The sequence below is a fragment of the Trichosurus vulpecula genome, chromosome 3 (genome assembly GCF_011100635.1).
Source record: "Trichosurus vulpecula isolate mTriVul1 chromosome 3, mTriVul1.pri, whole genome shotgun sequence".
Classification (NCBI taxonomy): Eukaryota; Metazoa; Chordata; class Mammalia; order Diprotodontia; family Phalangeridae; genus Trichosurus; species Trichosurus vulpecula.
The window spans coordinates 69,042,739-69,063,022 of record NC_050575.1 but is presented as its reverse complement, the minus strand read 5'-3'; positions in this window follow the sequence as shown (position 1 = coordinate 69,063,022).

Genomic DNA, 20,284 nt, shown 5'->3' with positions numbered 1-20,284 from the left:
CAACTCTTAGTCCAGTTGAGTTTCAGGAAGTATATCAAAGGAATAAAAATCTCCTTTGAAAAATGCTCTTTCTGCAAATTGTGGGTGGGCAATCTGTCTGAATGTGTGAGGTTTGAATGTACCTTCTATTTACAACTTTCCTGATTAAAACATTCCCCCAGTTTTTTCCCCACAACATTTAAAAATTTTTTCCCTACAATATTTTCTTGGCATAAAACCTCTCCTCTTAATTTTAGATGTTAAAACTGAGAGCCCAAACACATTTTTCAAAGCATTCCAATAAACCAAGGCTGAAAATAGGACCTTGCATCACGGGATCAATAGATTGGTCATGGACTCTATCGATTTCAAGTTGGAAGGGATCATAAAAAGCATTTAATTCAACCCATTCATTTTGTAGATTTGCATTACTGAGTCCAGATAGGTTAAGGGATTTACCCAGGGTTATACAGATAGGAAGTTGAGGAGTCACTTGGGTTCTCTAGTCCAAATCCGAAGCACTTGCCACTGCTTTGAGCTGGAATCTCCCAGATTTCAGTCCTGTGTGCTAGAGTCCACATCTGTCCTAATCCCTAGAAAAATCTTCATTTTCTGCACCACTCAGTGACCAGATGACAAATCAGTATCCCTGTTAGATGTGGCAAAGACCCATTCCCTCAGCCTGTCCACCCCCTGGCCAAGAGCTGGGCTCAAGCCGTGGGGTAAAGCATAGGAGAAATCTTGCCAAATGCTAAGAAAAGCCCGCTTTGCCTCATTGCCAGTGCCCAGGATTTGGTTTGCAAAAGCATCTGTTGTGGTTGCAGATTTAGGTTGAGTGATTCCTGCTGAAAACATCGTGAATTATTCTAACAATGTCGCTGCATGCTGTTGCCTTTGTCCCTCCTCTCTCCGGGTCATGTTTCCCCACACAGATGATTAGTACTAACACTAATCAGTAAGCTGGTCAGAAAACAATGCCAAGCTTGAGAGCTGCCAAAAGTGTGCTAATAGGGTACCAAGTTCTGATTTCAATTAGGCCTTGACTTTTTTTTTAATCTTAAAAAACGGGGAGGGGAGAGGGAGCAAATAACTGATCCTCCAGGAGATTAAATACTATCAATCTTTTTTTGTTTCCTATAGTTATAAAATCTACAATTCAAGAAAGTTTACATGGCATTATTTTTTTCTACATGTAATGACATGATATGGGTTGGCCATCAGAGAAGGTGATTACTTATTAGCCCTAGTTAAAGGGTGTTGCTTCCTTATGCCTGGGTGCCCACCCAGATCGGGCTGTTGGGTAAGTAATACTTTTTGCACTGCTGATCTAAAAATATTTCTGCACCTGGCAGAAAGCATCCACAGATGCTCCCTCATACCCCCAGGTGTTCAGAGGAGAAATAACTGTCCTCGTATGGCACACTCCAGTGAGAAGGCTCACAGTGTTTATGCAAGGGGCTATCCAAAATTTATCTCTTAAGCTGCCTTTTTACAATATATAGTTTAACTGTTCAGTTGTGAATGCTATATATAGAGGTCAAGTTATAATATTCTGTCCCTTCACCACTGGTCTTTTTATCCAAGAATCCTTATGGCATAAAGGGCTATTTCTTCCCCGTTGGCATCTGCTTTGGCCAACACCGAGTGTAAGAATCACTGCCAATGTCTAACAGTCGCATTTTTTCACCATACTCCTGGGAGAAACACAAGACATGCAGGCTAGTCCTAGAAAAATATAGGTTTAGCAGGACTAGACCTAGAAAAATTGGGAAGAAGACTAAATGTGTTTTTAATACCGCCAATAACAATAATATTAATGATAATAATGTCATTTTTATATAGCGCCTTAAAGTTAAAAAGCACAATGTTTAGAGCTCATTTGATCTTCACAAGCTAGAATTCATGAAGGTCAAGTCCTGGCTTTGCCATTTTTTTTAAACCCGTATGGCCTTGGGCAAGTCACTTAACTTTTCTGGCCTTAGTTGCCTCATCTGTAAAATGAGCGAGTAGAACAAGAAAGCTTTTAATGTCCCTTCTAGTTCTCAGGATATGAAGCCCTACAAAGCAAGCAGCTTGTACATTATAATACCCATTTTACAGATGGGAAACAGGCTCAGTAGCCAAGTTACATTGCTAAGATGGCATGAAAGCTAAGTATTGGGGTTTCAGTCCAAACATAGGACTTCTGATTTTAAAACCAAGGCTCTTTTTCCTAAGCCACGCTGGCTGCTGTAACTCGCATCTCCTCTTTTAACATCTCATTACCCTTAGGTAGTCAGTATCCTTATGCTGTTCTGGACTCCTGACTGTAGCAACCCACTGGTGCAACATAAGCAATTGGAACATGATGACTAATTCAGCACAGAGGTCAAGACATGGTTGCTTGTACTCCAAGAGCTTAGGATTTAGTCGGGGAGAAAACACATATCCCCTAATGACTTCCCTTTCAGGCCAGCACATCAAAACTCCATACCTTCCTTTTCTACTCTGTCCTGATTTTCCAAGTTTTCTGTCTAGTGTCCCATTACCCAGCAACACTAATTTGAGAAACTTTCCTTTAGCAAAAGGCAAATACTTTAAAAATACTACACTCAAAGTGTGCTGACAAAGTTGTTAGCTTCCATAAAAATTATACAAAAAAAAGTTCCCCTCAACTGAGTTAATAGATAACTTCCCCTGAAAGGCATGGGCTACCTGAATAGCATTTTTAAAAGGAGAGAGGAAAGGTCAGTAAGTAGGCATCATACATACTATGACCAGAACCAGCCCTAGTCATTTTGCATCTGCAACAAGCTTCACAAAACATCATCAGGGCAAGCCATATGAAATGTACCTTCAAGTTCACTTCTTAAGAGAAATTCATTAAGAAGGGAGGGCCTGTTTTGAGGGTAGAGTCAGAAAGCACAGGGCACCAATAGGTCTCTGCTATTTTACTCAATTTGTCTTCTTAGTTATCCTCTAGCCTCAGTTGTTTCCATGCTACAGAAAGAGTATAACTGATATTAGCACCTTCTAAATATTGGCATCCTAGGGCACAGCCCCAGCTGCCCTGCTTTAGTTATAGCTTTGGCTCTTACTCTCTCTGTAGTTCTTAGTCCCATGAGGTGATCAATTTAGAAAGGATTTAGCTGAAGCTGGTTTATTTAATTGTGCTTTTACAAAGTTTCAGAGGAGCCTGATAAACTTTGGATAACTGGGTGCTAGGGCCTCAAGGCTACAGGGCTATTTGGATGGTAGTTTTACCTGTTATCATACCTGATTACAATGGTGCTATTAATAGGATTTCCTTTTGTGGAAAGTCAAGGAAGAACCTCTGCTAATCTACAAAGATACAAATGCTTAGCTCCATGAGTAACATGCTGGGCTATGGGAATGAATGGATCAGATCAAGGCAAAAATTAATGTTTACTTGCTATGTATAGGTGCAGAACAGATAAGAAGTGTAGCCAATAGTCTCTGTCCTTGAAATTTTTTCAACATAGTTGAAGAGATAAGATAAAGTTGAAACAACAAAAGAATTTAACAATATGTAAAGCAAGTTTTTAATTGAATACTACAGACAAAAACTATCCTAGAAGATGGAAGAAGGGAGGAGCAAAAAGGGGTTGACATTTTTGGGGAAAGTTTCATGAACTAGTGCCAATTTGGTACACAGTTTTCTCTATCTATCTATATATTATCTCTTCTTCTTCACAGGGTTTAGAGGCATGGAGCCCCTAAGAACTGGAAAATCCACTTAAAGTTTTTTGACCCTCCCTTTGTGCCAGAGAAGAAATCTGAATTATTATGGCAATAAATGATCAAATATGTTGATATTATATAATAATATGCATATATGTTATGTATTTTCGAGTTGCTAAACTCTTCCGTGTCATCTACTTGGCCTTTGTGTGTCATCTGCAGCTTTCGCAAAACTCCCCCAAAATTCCCATTTAATTTCTTATGCTAACCCATATTTTGAAACTGTGATGGGGAAAGTTGTGATGTAGAAGGATAACTATACTTTCTTATTTCTATCGATGGTATTGCTATCCTCCCAGTCACCAAGATTTGGCGGGGGGGAAGGGAAGAAAGGAGTAATCTTGGATTCTTCTTTCTCCCTCCCCACACACAGTTGCCAAGTTCTGTAGATTGACAATAACTCCTATATTGGTCTTAGGTTCTTCGTTCACACAGCTATTAAGCTAGTTCAGGTTCTCATCACTTCTCAGTAGGACTATTGTAATATCTTCCTAACTCATCTTCTTATCTCCAAACCATCCTTGATAGAGTAGCCAAAATACTGTAGTGGAATGCTTAAATCTGACCTTGTCTTTGACGTGCTCAACAACCATCTTGGGGTCCCTATTATTAGGTCAAAAATACAAGTGCCTTAGCTTAATATTTAAGCTTCAGCCTAGTCAGTCTGCAACAGCCAGTTTTAGCCAAAATAAATTTATCCACTGATCTCTGTTGGACTGGACATACTGTCTTTTGCCTTTAAGCATTTATGAAAGCTATCTTCATGCTTGGAATGCACTCCCTTTACATCTCTTTCAGAAAGTCAGAATGAGTACTGTGTTTGTGTGTGTGTGTATGCGTGTGTGTGTGTGTGTATGTGTGTGTTCATACAGTGTGGTTGGGGACTATTGTAAGGATGGATGATTAAGGAGACCAACTGACTTTAGCACAGAGTATAAACTTGTAGAAATGGTGGTCATTCGTGTTGAATAATAAAAGGGGCCAGGTTAGAGAAGGTTTACATTTCAATCTTATGATTTAGAGCTGAAAGATTCAGAATGTAAGAATAATCTAATTCAAACCCCTCATCTGACAAACAAGGAAACTGAGACCCAAAGTGGTCAAACAAATTTTTCCATGATCAGATAAGTGGGAAGTATAAGAAGTAGAATTTCAACCCAAATCATCAGACTGCAGAACTAGGACTGGTATTCCTAGGTCATAGATGATACTGTAAATTTCTTAACAGGCAGTGTGATATCACCAATGTTATTTTTCAGAGTTTTCTTGTAGCAAGATGAATGATAAATATGAATGGGAGATACCGAAGGTAAGGATACCAGCTAGAAGGGCATTGCAGTAATCCAAGCAAGGGGTAAAAGAGGCCTTGGGTGGTGACAGTGAGAATCGTAGCTATAACTAGAGAGGTCTGATTAAGATTTTGTTTCAGGGCACCAAAATCTAGAGGGGTGTTGATGGAATTTTCAATCCTTTGGCAAAATAGAAACAACTGAGGTTAGCAGCTACATAGCAGAAATAACTCATTAAGGTGGGACGCTACCAAGAGAGTAACTTTCCCCTTTTCCTATTGGCAATAAATAGCCTCAAAGAAGTTCCTTCTTGGCTTCATCCCATCCTATTCCCTGTTCCTCCCACTCCAGTTGTAGCTTCCTAAGAAGAAGCCTCATGGCATGCTGAGGTCTCTGCTGCCCACTCTCCCAATAAAATAGAGTCTGTGTTTCGTACCACTTGCCCCTGGCACAAAAATTGCTAGTTATGGCTCTGGAGAGAATGGATTACTGGATATATTTCAACGAAAAAAAAAGTATTACATTCCTATTATGGGGTTTATAGAGCCACGAATAAAAAAATGACAAGACTTGGTAGCAACGGAGATGGAAAAGAAAGTAGAATCATTAAGGTTCCTTTAAAGTCTTTGTCGTGTTACATTTTTGTCCTTCTCCCATCTTCTATCCTATCCTAAACATAACATGGAACAGTATCTCAGTTACCTTTAGGCCTTGTGCTGGCTGAGTCTTCTGTAGTCAATGGCTTAAGCTTACCCTCACCATAGTCAGTTTCTTTCCCATCCCACTTGGCTGAGTAGGGCACCAAGGTAGAAGATGGAAGAAACAAATAAAGGTGAAAGGATAGGAGTGAATCTCAGATTCACAGTTCTTGATAGCAGCTGACAAAAGGACAAGAGATCCAGAATGTTCTCTCAATGTGACTTTCCCCAAAAGCCAATAGTATGGGCTAGCAAAAGATAAACCTTGTTTAAACAAAAAAAAAATAAAGAATATTAATAAAGAGATAATAAATAATAAATAGATAATAGTAAACAAAAATGCAGCTCACCACCTCCTTTCACCAAAAGTTTCAATAGTGGGACAGCTAGGTGGCACAGTGAATAGAGCACCTGCCCTGGTGTCAGGAGCACCTGAGTTGAAATCCAGTCTCAGATACTTGACATATGTATTAGCTGTGTGACCTTGCGCAAGTCACTTAACCCCAATTGCCCTGCCAAAAAACAACAAAAAAAGTTTCAATAACATGCAATATACTCAAAGGCTCCTACAGAGCTACCAATGGCTAAGAAGAACTAGAGGAAAAAAAATCTAGATTTCCATAATTTAGTTGTTAAATGGCAAAACAAAAGAGGTTCATCTGAGAGCTTGGAATTTTGCCAAAAGAGATGTTCGCACACAATGCCTCCTCTCTGGCTTTAAGGCTCAGTATTTTAACTAAGAAGTAACTAATTGCTTCACTGATTCCCACTCTTCCAAGTATTTGCAGATTAAAAAAAGGAACAAAAATCCCCCTAACTATTGGGACCTCATACATTTTTCCCTAAGTAGTTTACTGAGAGTGACAGATCAATACCAAAAAATAAAAAATATATTGTAGAAAGATTTTTAACAAGCATAAAGGTGAAGGTGGGAGAAGTCTCAGAAGGATTGAAAGTGCTCTCCAAAACGTTGGTCTAATTCAAGCAATAACCCAATTTGACAATCACTAAAGAATTACAATACACAAATCACAAAGCAATAAAAAGCATTTAATATGACTATGTTATGCTTGGATAGTTTGCTGAGCCCTTGAGCACGGACAGATCTCCCCCCATAGCTGAGAGATACATCTCCAATGCACTAATAAATCAATCTGAGACCCCTGTGTTGGGAAGAAACATTTTCTGTGGGAAATAGCAAGGCTACTGACCTGGATTCTAATCCTTGATATGCCACGAACTCTGACTTGCAATAAGTCACCTAACCTACGGCATTCAGTTTTATCACCTATAGAATAAACAACAAACACTACCTTCTGTACCTTCCACGAATTGGTCATGAGGATCTAATGAGAAAATAATTTCTTAATTTCCTAGGGAAATTTCCTTGCCTAATTTCCTTGGAAAATTAGAAGTGACATCCAAATATAAAACGGCATTGTTATGGATCATGGATTTAGAGCTGGAGGGGACCTTGGAGATCCTCTGGTCTAAACCCTTCATTTGACAGATGAGGAAACCAAAGACCAGAGAGATTAAGTGATTTGTCCAAGGCCATGTCATAGTTAAACAGAAGAGCCAGGATTTTAACTCAAGCCTTCTAGTTTCAAATCCAGTGCTCATTAAATATCACTCTGAAGACCAAAGGGGTTAAAACATGCAGTCCACAGGCTATATACATTCCACTACACTCCTGAGTAGAGCCCAAATCAGAATAAAATATAATTCCTGTCCAATTTTAGTGCATTGATTTATTAATAAAAATTGAAATACATAAATATGTGGTTTTCTAAGTCAATATGCAGCCCAGAGATCCTTATATATGGTTGAGTCACCCTGACTTCTATTTGAGTCTGATACTATTTTAGATCACAGACAATATAACACCCATACGTGTGTCTACTTTCCTTTATTGTGAATTTACTTCAAGTCACATCCTCTTTGGGCAACCTGGTCTGTCACTGAAGTTTCCATCACCCAAATTGCATACAGCTCCTTCATCTTCTTCTGAAATAATTCAGAAGCTGGGATCATAAGTGCCATGATCACAACCCTCCCTGCTTTGCCCCAACGTGGATAGTGTCGTGTTTTGTGTTTGGTTTTAGGTAGCACAAGGACAGTGATGTAAGGTAAAGCAGTAAGGTGGTAAGGTAGAGAGTATTCCCAAAATAAAGAGAATTTTTAAATGATCAATAGTAAAAGGGTGTTATAGAGACAGAGGAATGTTCCAGGGTAAGAAAGCCACAGGATCTAAGGGAAATTTCAGGATGAAAATGGAGCTGAGGAAGGGAATCAGCTAAGTCCAGAGAGCCAGAAGCAATGCCAGATAATCTTGCTTCCTTCTTTAGAAGATTCAGACCATCTGCTGTGAATTCCATCATCTATACTCCCTGCTGTATGACTCACAAACTTCCTACATATTCACCCATATGTTTTTCCTTTGCTATAATCTCAAAGGAGGAGAAGGACCTTCTTTTTGAAATTAACCCCCCTATTTGGGACCTTGATTTTATCACCTTCCGTCTCCTGCCAGAGTTGATCTACTGGATCCTTCCCACCCTTTCTCATTCATTTTTAAATCTATGCTTATGCACTGGCTCCTTTCCCACTGTCTACAAACATGCTCAACTCTCCTCATCCTTAGAATCTCTTCTTGACCCTGTCATCATATGAATCTTTTCTGCTATAACTTATCTCCTATTCACGGATAAATTTCCAAGAAAGTACTCACTGCCCCTACTTTCTCACAGCTATACCTCAACCCCTTGAAAACTGGCTGAAATAACTCTACCGAAACTGTTTTCTCAAAAGGTCACCAATGACCTCTTAATTGCTAAAGCCAATGGTCTTTTCTAAGTTCTCATCATCTTTGACCTTTCAATGGCATTTAGTACCGTTGATCTCCTTTTCCTTCTGAATAGTCTCTCCTTCCCTGGCTTCCATGACTCTATTCTTTCTAAATTCTTTTACCTATCTGACCCATCCCTTTCAGTCTCCTTTGATAGATATTATCCTCCTTCCAATCCCTAAGTGTAGACACACTCCAAATTTTGTCTTGGGTGATTCTCTCTTTTCTTCTCATGTTTTCTCCCTTGAAGACCTTGATGGTGGAGCTGATAGTTGAGTTCAATTTCTGCCAAAGTCATTTACAAGCTGTGTATCCATTGACAAATCACTCCACCTGTAAACCTCAGTTTCCTCAACTGCAAAGTGGAGAAAACAACAGCACCTACCTTACAGGGTCATCATGGGGTTCAAATGAGAAAATATGTCTAAGGCATTTTGTGAATTTTAAAGTATTCTGTAAATACTATCTGCTCCTGTGGTTCTCCCGAGAACTTCTTCTACGGTAAAATGAGTCATAAAACTTAGAGAACCTCACAAGGGTATTTTGAAGGAAGAGTCTTATAGAGTTTAAAATGCTACTTTACCACAAATGATTATTGTCCAGCCACCACTAAAGTCATACTCTGGTGACTCATCTTGGTATGCAGGTGATCTGGGATTACTGAAGGCTCTGCAAGGAGAATCTAAGTTCGTGGAAGCTCCTGCCAAGTTAGGAATCTATAATAAGCATTTAATAAGTGCCTACTCTGTGCTAGGCACTGTGCTAAATACTGGGGATACAATTAATAAAAAGAAAGACAGTCTCTGCCCTCAAGGAGCTTACACTCTCATGGGGGAATCAGCAACCAAAAAAGGAGTCAGGAAGGCAGAGAACAACAGTAGGGGCATCTTTTTTGATGGAGCTGAAAAGTCCAAGCAGGGCAGCAGATGCAGGGTGGAGTGAAGAGTTCAGGATCCAAGTTTGGGGACCAATTGTTGTATGTTTGCTGTCCAAGTACCGATCTTAAGTTCTGAGAAGCTCACCGCTATGTTGGCTATGGCAAATCTCACAGACTAATTTCTTAATAATTAGAACTCTCCAAAAATGGAATTGCTCGTTTTGAGAGGAAGTAGGTTCCCCCCTTCATTGAGGTGCTCAAGCAAAGGCTAGAGGACCACTTCTCAAGTATTTTGTACAGAGGATTATTTTTCTGATGTAGTTTGGACTAGATGGATAAATAAGGTTTCATCTAGCCCTGAAATCTAGTAATTCTGTGATTTACTCAGGTACAAGAGTGCTATAAATTGTTAATGGAATATTCACCAACAAAATCATGAATCACTAAAATATGCATCTAGACATAATCTCTTCTATGAACAAATTTAAGGAAAGAAAGCATTATTGGATTTGAAATTAGAAGAGTCTAGCTTTGAATCTCTGGCTTTGTCTTTTACCCTTTTGGGGCCTGGAGTTAGCTATTTAACCTCTCTGGAGTTCAATTTCCTTACCTAAAAAATGATGGGTTCAATGAAATGATCTGTTAGGTCCCTACCAGTGCTAGATTTATCATACCATGATCACCACCTTCCTGGTTGAAATGTCCATCTGGCATCTCAAGCTCAATTTGAGTTTTTTCCCCTAAATCTACCTCATCTTAGCATCCTTTTTCCTGTTGATGCTGAAAACTTTGGAGTCATACTGATGGCCTCTTTCATCTCCTTTACCCTCAGTATCTTGTCAATTGCCAAGTTTCGTTGATTTTACTTTCTCAACATCAGTGGCATTTCTCCCTTTTTCTCTACTTATATTGCCATCACACTAGTTCAAGCCCTTGCCTCTAACCAGCATCCTAATTGGTCTCTATGCCTCCAGTCTCTCTCTTTTTTCCAATTTATCCTTTCCTTAGCTGCCAAAATAATCTTAATGCACAGGCCTGACCGCTTAAAAACTTTTAGTAGCCTTCTATTTCCTCTAGGAAAAACAAGAGATTCTAAGGGCATTTAAGGCCATTCACACTTTGATTCCAGACTGCCTTTCCACTCTAACTTTACATTTTCTTCTTTTAAAACATTGTACATTCCAGCCAAATTAGATTACTAAGCTAGATCTTGAATTTGAACTTGTCTGCTACCTTTGTGCATTTGTACACAGCACCATCCCCAGGTCTGGAATGTATTCCTTCCTCATCCTACTCAGAATCTTGCCCTTTCTTCAGGACTCACCTCAGGCAACATCTCCTTCATAAAGCATTCCTTCATTTCTTCCTACCCATCCCCCACCTCATATTTTCCTAGACTATCTGGTCTGGCTGTCTCCTATATATTCTTCACTCTCTGCTTTGTATTAGACTTATAGAATCATAGGTTTAGAACTGAAAATAACTTTAGAGGATCCAACCCTCTCATTTTACAGATAATGAAACAGAAACCCAGAGATAGATGTTAAGTGACTTTTCTAAGTGGCATATTCAGAATTGGAACCCAAGTCCTTTGACTAAAAAATCTAGTACACTTTCTACCGAACCATTCTTCTTCTCATTTATGTATACATCTTTCCATAAGGGCAGGGCCTATGTCATTGTCTATCTATGTGTGTATGTACACACACACACACACACACACACACACACATATAGTTAGTGCTTTGCACATTGTAGGCTTTTAACACATATTTTTAAAAAAAGAAATCTAATTAAATGATCTGCTAAAACAAATGAGCAAGCCCACATGGGGGCGGGGGTGGGGGGCGTGTGAGTGGACTACTAGTAGCAAAGGTCACTGAGTTGATCAAAACATGCCCAGCTGTTTCTTAGGTGACACTCGGAGTTCCCTTTGCCAGTTGCTGCATTAGAAATAGACATGGCTTCCATCCAGTGCCCTCACAATCTAGGCTAGGGCACAGCCCCTTCTACTTTGATGTGTTAAATAAGGAAGAAACTTTCTTGGATTGCCCTTGTACTTTCATCTGTGGTATCCCAAAGGTGGAGGTCTAGCAAATACAGATGTTTTGAGCAAACTATACTGTGTATGTTTTCTTTAAAAAAAAAAAAATTCTGTACAACATTCTGCCTCCTTGGGAGAAATAGATCAGCCACCCTTCTCCCTAGATGCCCTTTCTTTCAACCCATCACTAATTTTCTCCTTTCCTGTTGATCTGTGTGGTACTACCTCCTGAAATCCCAGACAAATTGGTCCTGCAAGGAACATCTGTGCCCACAATTAATTTCCTTCACACATCTGATGTTCCACATTACTGGACTTTGGACACACGCTATAATCCTAATGTTAATCAACCCCTAATCTGGAAATTAAGCATGGGACATCAAGAGCAAGGATAATCTTGATTGCTTTGTCCATTGTCTTGAGCAATTTTAGGAATGGAGAGGAGTTAAAGGAGGGGGAGACACAGGCAGTACAGTTTGCAAGAAAGCTTTGTGATCTGAATGCTTAAGAGTGCTTTCCCTGGCCTCACCCATACCCCAATGGCTTCCCAGGGGAAGCAATCACTTGCTTTTCAAATAAATGAGGAGTCCTGGGGATTAAGGTGTTGTACAACCCAACACCCATGGGTGTGGTCAGAACACAAAATAATAGCTAGGATTGGTTAGGAAATGCAGCTTCTTCAGAGGCTGCATACATAGACCCCCATGGGAGGTACCAAGGAAGAGTGGAGGGGAGTAGTATCACTTCCACACCCTTGGTGCAAGTAAACCATTGATAAAGGTACATCACCCACTCCATTCATACAGTTCTAATTCAGCAAGGAATCAGTGTCACTATCTCAGGGATGAAGGAACAATATTGATAATATAAAGCAAACTATTGTTTATTTTAACCCAATATGAAATTTAGGGTCAGCTCCAGAGGAGGTGGATTATTATAGCCCAGTTTGTCCAAATCAGTGAGACCTCATTTATCTAGCTGGCCCCAGATCAGTCATGCTCTTTTAGCCCAACTAAGTTCCTCTATGGACACTCTTTTGTGCGCATAGTTCTGTGACTGGAGAAAGAAAGGAGTTAGATGCTAGGAGATGACAGTGTGGTGCTAATTACTAAGGCTTAGAAGATATTCCTAAAATCTGATGGGGGCAGGGTGGGAGGGAGTTGGGGACAGAGAAAAATGGAAGGAGAGGAGAGATGAAATAGCAACTTTTTTTGCCTACGCTTCTAATGACTATTGCCAGATGTTCCCTTCTAAAGTTGCTTTTTTACTAAAAGTCCCCTATTTCTGTTGAGGACACCCCTGTGTTTATATTCCCAGGATCATCCTTTCCCTTTCCCTCATCCACAATACCTAATTAGAGAATCACAGAATCAAAATGTTTGAAGACAACTGAAAGGCCATCTAGTCCAGCTTTAACTTGTCTAAGAATTTCTTAGAGGGAAGTCTAGCACAGTGAAAAGGAACACCAGCTTTGGAATCAGGGAACCTGAGTTCGAATCCTAGTTCAGTCACTTCCTATCTGTGTGACCTTGGGCAAATCACTTAACCTGTTTGGGCTTTGTTTTCTTCAGCTCTAAAATGAGGTAGTTGTAACAGATGGCCACTAAGGTCCTTTCCAGTTCCAGATCTGTGATTCTATGGCTCTTCTACAATAACATTCTGTGCTCATGCAGCATTCATTGCAAGATGTCTAGGGAGGGGAAAGCCAGGACCTCTTGAGGTTGTCCATTCTGTTGGAATGGACACTGTTAGAATTAGATAGTTCTAATTGTTAGGAAGTTTTTCTTTCTTTTTTAAAAATTTTATTTATTTTATTAAGAAATGAGCTCAATGATCTTAGAAAAACACAGACTTGCACAAAATAATGAAGAGCAAAATGAGCAGAACCAAGAGAACATTGTAAACAGGAAGGACAATATTGTTTTAGGACCAACTTTGTGTGACTGAGTGTTTTTGACTATTATAAATACCTGAATTAACTAGAAAGGACATAAGAAGGCACTATCTGTACCCAGAGAAAGAACTGGTAAATAGATGTATAGAATGATTTTACACATACACATATTTGTGTCTAGTGGCAGCCATCTCTAGAGCAGGGGAGAGGGGGAGAAGAGAAAAAGAAAAAAAAAAAGAAAATCACATAACTTTAATATATATTTAAAAGGAATAGCAAATTGTACATGATAGATTTGCAGTTTCATATACAATCATTGTTTTTTTCTATTCTGTTATGTTATGGAAATGCTTGTTTTATTTCTAAGTTCAAAATAAATTTAAACTAAAAAAACAAAAGAGGAAGTCTTTTTTTTTCTTTCTCTTTCTTTCTTTCTTTCTTTCTTTCTTTCTTTCTTTCTTTCTTTCTGTTAAACCTAAATTTGCCTTTCTACCACTTTTACCCATCACTCCTGGTCTCAGGGGTCAAGTAGAACATGTCTAATCCCTCTTCCATGTGACAACCTTCCAAATATCTGAAGACCATTACCATGTCCCTCCAGGTCTTCTCTTCTCCAGGCTGAACATCCTCAGTTGGTACACTATAAATTCATGCTAACTTCAAACTACTCAACAATAATTTGTTTATTTCTGCCTGATTCTACCACATTCACTATAGCAATAGATTTATATTTTTCCATTCTCCTAAAACCATGAAGAGACACCCCAGCTCTGACTCCTTTTAATTATTAACTTGCTTCCTATTTTACATATGTAAAGGAAATGGGAGGAGGAATATGCACAGCTGCCCCACCTTCCCCGCCCTCCCCCCCCCACTCACCTGATAAAAAGATAAATGCTAGCAGTTTGAGTTCCACATGGAGAGCTGAGTTGTGGGAGAGTATGCCCCTATTTCCTGTGTGTATGTATGTGGGGGATGTTTGGAATCAACTGTTTTTACTATATCACCTTAGTAAATTAATGCCTTTGGTATAAAGCTAATTAAGTCCATTTTGGGGGATTGATGTCATTGGTCCTCTTTGAAAATGAAGAACAAACAAGAACACTTAAGTCTATTGAGCGAATGTTAATGCAAAGCACATTATTAAGGGCTTATAAATTCATCTCAGATATCACCTTTCTCATGAAATCTTTCCACCAGTTATCAGCACTTTCTCCTTCCTCAAATTATCTTGTATTTAGTCATTTATTTATATATTACATACCGAATTCAAATATAAACTCTATGGAAATGTTTTTGCTTCCCATTTTTCCCTCCTGCATCTAGAGCACATTTGGGGAAGGATGCGGATCTTCAATTTAATGAGCGTAGGTAACTCTCTCCACCTATGCAAATCAATAATCCATGGTGTTAGAGAGGTTGCATGGGTTCACTGAGATCTGAAGTAAATTGCCCATGATCACATTGCTAGAGGTTCTGCTGTGGTCTAGGGACGCTGGGAACCCCAAACTGCAAGGGTACTGGGTGCAGGTCTGCCTTGAAAGAATTCAACCACTCAAGCCTTCCAGTCAAAGTAGAGAGTTTATTTGTGATGCCAATACAAACTGGACAGACTCCTAGTGAGTCTTCCCATTTGATAGGAACAAGACTGATATTTTTATGGGGAAAAAGATTGTGGGAAGATTTTGATGGGATTAAGGAATGGCATATAGCCTGGGGTGGTCCCCAGGTAACAGAGAAAGAGGTTTTGGATAGGATTAAGGAGTGTCAAGTAAGGTAATTAAGCAATCAAGGTTGTCTGGGATGGACTCTGCCTTGGGCAGAGGCACCAGTGATCTGAGCTACTGAAATATATGGGAAAATTCAGGGACTAGGGTGGAGGTAACAAAGAATGAAGGGCTGGGCTGGGGGTTGGGGTGGGGAGGTGCACAATGAAGGGACAGTTGAAAGGCTTACCTTGGGATGAGCCCAAAGCCTCAGGCAAATGCCAGGCATCTGGGTTCAGGGGTTGGGTTCTTGAAATTCATGAGGAAGTTCAAATAGGGGATTCCAGATCCCATACCCCATCAGTTCTATTCATAGGCTTGACTTGAACCCAAATCTTCTGACTCCAAGGCTGGCCCTCAATCCTCTACAGAGCTGTGAACCTTAAACAAAGTAGCTGTTTAATAAATATTTATTGAATTTATATGAGGTAGATGTAATATTGATCAGTCCTTTAGGTGGCTGCAAACTAACATGCTGTAGAACTAGGCTTTAAGGGGAAGTATAAGTGTCAGAATTAGAATGGAACCAGTCCACTCATGCCCTTCATGGGCACGGTAACTTATTAGTCTTTCTTCATCCTTAACACCTGAGATGTCTGTATTGTGTCATACACATGAACATAGGTAGTATTCATGAGATCATTTCATAGGTCAACTAGTCCAATATTGTTGTTAAACAGATAAGGAAACTGGGGCCCTCAAGTGACTGGTCCAAGCTTAACAGGTAGCAAGTATCCAGGGTGTGATTTAAACCAAGAACCTGCAACTTAAAATCTGATATTTTTTGCTCTTTTTGCTTTACCTCTTGGCTTCATCGTGGTGATGGGCAAATAGTACACAGGGGAAGAAGCTCTCAGAGAGGTCCATTTTTCTAAGATGATATCAAGTCAGCAGTGGAGTTGGCTTAAAAACAAACAAAAAAACCAACATGAATGCAGTTTTCATCTCACCAAACCACACAAGCTCTACTTTAAACACTTTTCATGGGAATTGCAGGCTTCCAGATTCCCTCCCAATGGCCTGAAATGCCCTGGCCATATCTACTGCACCCTTCCCCCAATCCTAGCCTAGGAAGCCTATCTTTGATGGAATCACTATTCTATCAAAAACAAGAAATACTTAGAGGGAAAAAAATAAAAATCAAACCATATGTACTCTGACTAAACGACCTGCTATTTATTTTATAGAGACACTTGAGTGGGACACAAATGAGCAACCCCATTAGTAGCAGCCTTCATTTCATCTCTCTTCTCCTGCCTTCCCACTACACTTCCATTACTCTAGGGGTTTTTATTATTTTAAGAGTTTAATATGCGTCCATTGAAACTGAGATGGCTGGTAACTCACTCTACCTAATGCTTTTATCATCTCAGCCACAAAGTGATATGACTATTGAAAGCCAGACATGCTTCCATATCTTAACATATTGTTTTTTCCAAAAGAATTTGGTGACTATGATATGAGAAAAAGAGATATATGTGGTTTCAAGCTATGGCATTAGCTTTTTGTAGACAAGCAGGTTCAAGGGATGGGCATTTGCCAATTTTTCTCTGCAATTGTCACCTCAATAACATGGAATATGACTTTAAGGAAAAAGTAAACCCAGGTTTTGTTTGATGTGTGATTTTACACACACACACACACACACACACACACACACACACACACACACACACGAGATCAGTTATTTTTCTCCTGTGTCAAAGCTCTGACCTTAACCATAAGTAATTATTGTGAATTAACTTCATTCACAAGTATTTCCTGTTCTTAGAATGGAGTTGAAAGGGGTGGGGGAATATAAAATAAATACAAGGTCCTCACCCTCTAGGAGCTTTCAGACTAGTCAAAGTAACATGGTACATCTAGGAAGTAGTTAAGAAGCAAGATCCGTAGGTCATATAATTTATGAGGAAATTAATTTTTTAAAAATGTTAAAATTGTTTTAACATGTAATTGGGAAAAAAATAAAATTTTATTAAAAATAAATAAGTGTTGCATGAGCATTTGGCAGGATATGATTAAAGATTAAAGGAATAATACATGAGAGTCATCCAAGCTCACAGCAAAAGCTTACCTAAGGAGATAGTGTGGCAGAGAAGATAGAGTATTGGACAGGGAACCAGAAACACCTGGGTTTGAATCTTGATTTTGACTTTTACTGTGTGTCTGTGGGCAAGTTGTTTAACTTCGTAGAATTTTGGTTTCCTCACATGTAAAATTAGGTTCTAGAATGCCTGCTTCACAGGATCATTGTAAGGCTAAAATGAAAGTCTGGACACATAGGCAAAAAATGCATATTTTCAAGAAATGAAATGAATGAAATTTTCAACAACATTTTATTTAATTGGAATATTAACAAATAATATCTTCAATATGACTTCCATCATTTGTGATGCAAAGGTTGATGCGCTTTGCGAGATTCACATGAACTTGATGCAATAACTTCACATTGCCGTCAATTTTAGCACATTTACTCTTTATGCGTTCAATCAAGTGTGTTTCATCTGTGGTTTTCATTGAGTACACCTTCTTCTTCAGCATACTCCAGAAAAAAAGTCGCTGAACAACACAGTCTTCGGTGAAACGGTTAATGAGATGTTAATGAGATTTCCTATGTGTCCAGACTTTAGGGACACCCTGTATATATAGTGTTTTTTGCAAAACTGAAAGCCCAATACAAAAGTCAGGTACTATTATGAGGGAGTTGGGAACTGGTATTAATATAGGTTGGTAGAGAAGGAGAAAAATTATGGAGGAGATCAAATGTGATCTGGGCCTTGGATGGGTTCTCTTTGGCTAAAAAGAAGGAAATGGAGAGAGAATCCCAGGTGGGAAGAAGTGTAAACCAAGGCTTGTAGCTGGGAAGTGAGTTCGCATTTGTAAAAGAAAGACTTTTAGTTTCTCAGACCTTACCTCCTATGATCCTCATAGTAACCCTACAAGGTACAGGGGCAGGAATAATTATTACCATTTATAGCTGAAATAGAAGTGAAGTGATATGTGCAAAATCACAGAATTGGTTTGGGTGACCCAAGCCTCCCAATTGCTAATCCAGTGTTCTCTATAACAGGCACTATTCTGTATCTCAGGTGGGGAAGAAGGGGGTATTTTTAGGGTTAAAGGAGAAATTCCATTCTGTCTTGCCAAGTCTCCTCCCTGGTCTGCAGCCTCCCCCGGAAAGAGGAGGAAGGCCATTCTGTCAAGTCTCCAGCCTGATCTTTTGCCTAGAAGGAAGGAGAATAATAGTCTTTCAGTTCCTAATAGTTCTTCCCTCACCTTAACTGCCTAAGACCCTGAAAAGAAAATGAAAATGGATCTGAATTCACCCCTCAATGATTAATAAACTTTTCCCCTCATCATACTTTTCTCTGAAATTCTTTTATCTGATCACAGTCTGTAGTGATTCCAACCCCACCTCTGTCTTACAACCCCAAATTCTATTCCTTATTCTCACCATGACATTAATTCCTTGAACACTCAGTTCTTTCCCCGTCCTTCACCCTTATACTAGCTACACTCTTCTCCCTTCCCCATCTTGACCCTTTGATGAATTCATTCAACTCTACACTATCCTCTAATATACCCCCAATCTTGCGCTGCCAAGCCTCAGTCTTGGATCACTCCCATCATCAGCTGCCTTTGCTCCTACCACACATGCTGCTGAATGAAGCTGGAGAAAATCACAAAATTGCACTGATGGGGTCCTCTACAAATTTGTTACATAATTTCAACTGGGTTCTCACTGTGGCAAGGCAATCCTTTTACACCTTCCTAATTAACTCACTATCCCATTCACCAAGCAACTATTGAAATCTTTTCCATTCTCCCTCAAACCTCCCGTGACTCTACCTCCCCTAATACTTTCCGCTGAGAAAAAAAATTGAAGCCCTTTACCTAGACTTTCCTCTTTCCTCTCCTTCTCCTCAAATATTATCCAGCTGTTTTCTGCCACTATCTCTTCCTTTACCCCTGTCTCATGTAGGTGGTTCTTGTGATCCCATTTCATCCCATCTTCTTCAGCAGATTGACCTTTCTATCCTCCCTACTCTCTCACTTATCTTCAGTCTCTCACTGTCTACTTCCCTGATGCCTCCAAACACACTCATGTCTCCCACCACCCTCAAAAAACCCTAACTTGATCCTTCCATCCCTGCCAGCCACTATCCCATATCTCACTTCCATTTTGTGGCTAAACTCCTTGAGAAGGCCATCCACATGTTGCGCCTCTTTCTTTCCTATCACTCTTAACTTTCTAAAGCCTGACTTCCAACTGCTTTGGTTGGCTATAATTACTCTATCCAAAGTTACTAAGCATCTCTTAATTTCTAAATCTAATAGCTTTTTCTCAGTCCTCATCTCTCTTGACCTCTCTATAGCCTTTGATACTGACCATCACTCTCTTCTCCTTGGTACTCTCTTTTCCAGGTTTTCATATGACACTAATCTCTCCTGGTTCTCCTAATCATCTGACCATTTCTTGCCAGCTTCCTTTGCTGGATTTTTATCTAGATTATGCTTGCTGTGTGTCTCCAACAGACTCTTTCTTGGACCCTTTTTTCCCCTCTAACTTTTTCAAATGGGCAATCTCATCAGCTCCCATAGATTCAGTTATCATCTCTATGCTTATGATTCTCACATCTACTTATCTAGCCCCAACCTCTCTGATGGCCTTCAACCTTACATGTCCAACTGCCTACTGGACATCTCAAACTAGATATCCCATAGGCATATTAAATTCAACATGTATAACTGAACTGTATCTTTCCCCCACAAACTGCCTCCTTTTCCTAACTTTCTTATTACTGCCGAGGGTACCACCAGCCTCCCAGGCTCAAAACCTAGGTTTCATTCTTGACTCCTCAGTCTCTCTCACTCTCTTCACCCCCATCCAATCTGTTGCCAAGGTCTGTTGATTTTATTTTTGTAACATGTCTTGCACTCACCCCTTTCTCTCCTCTGATACTGCCACCACCTCTGCTCGAGCTGTCAGCATCTCATGCCTACACTCCTGCAAGAGGCTGCTGATTGGCCTCTCTGCCACAAGCCTCTCCTCACTCCAGTCCATCCTCTGCTCAGCTGTCAAATTGCTTTTGCTAAAGTTCAGGTCTGACCATGCCCCTACTCAAATACCAGTGACTCTAGGATTAA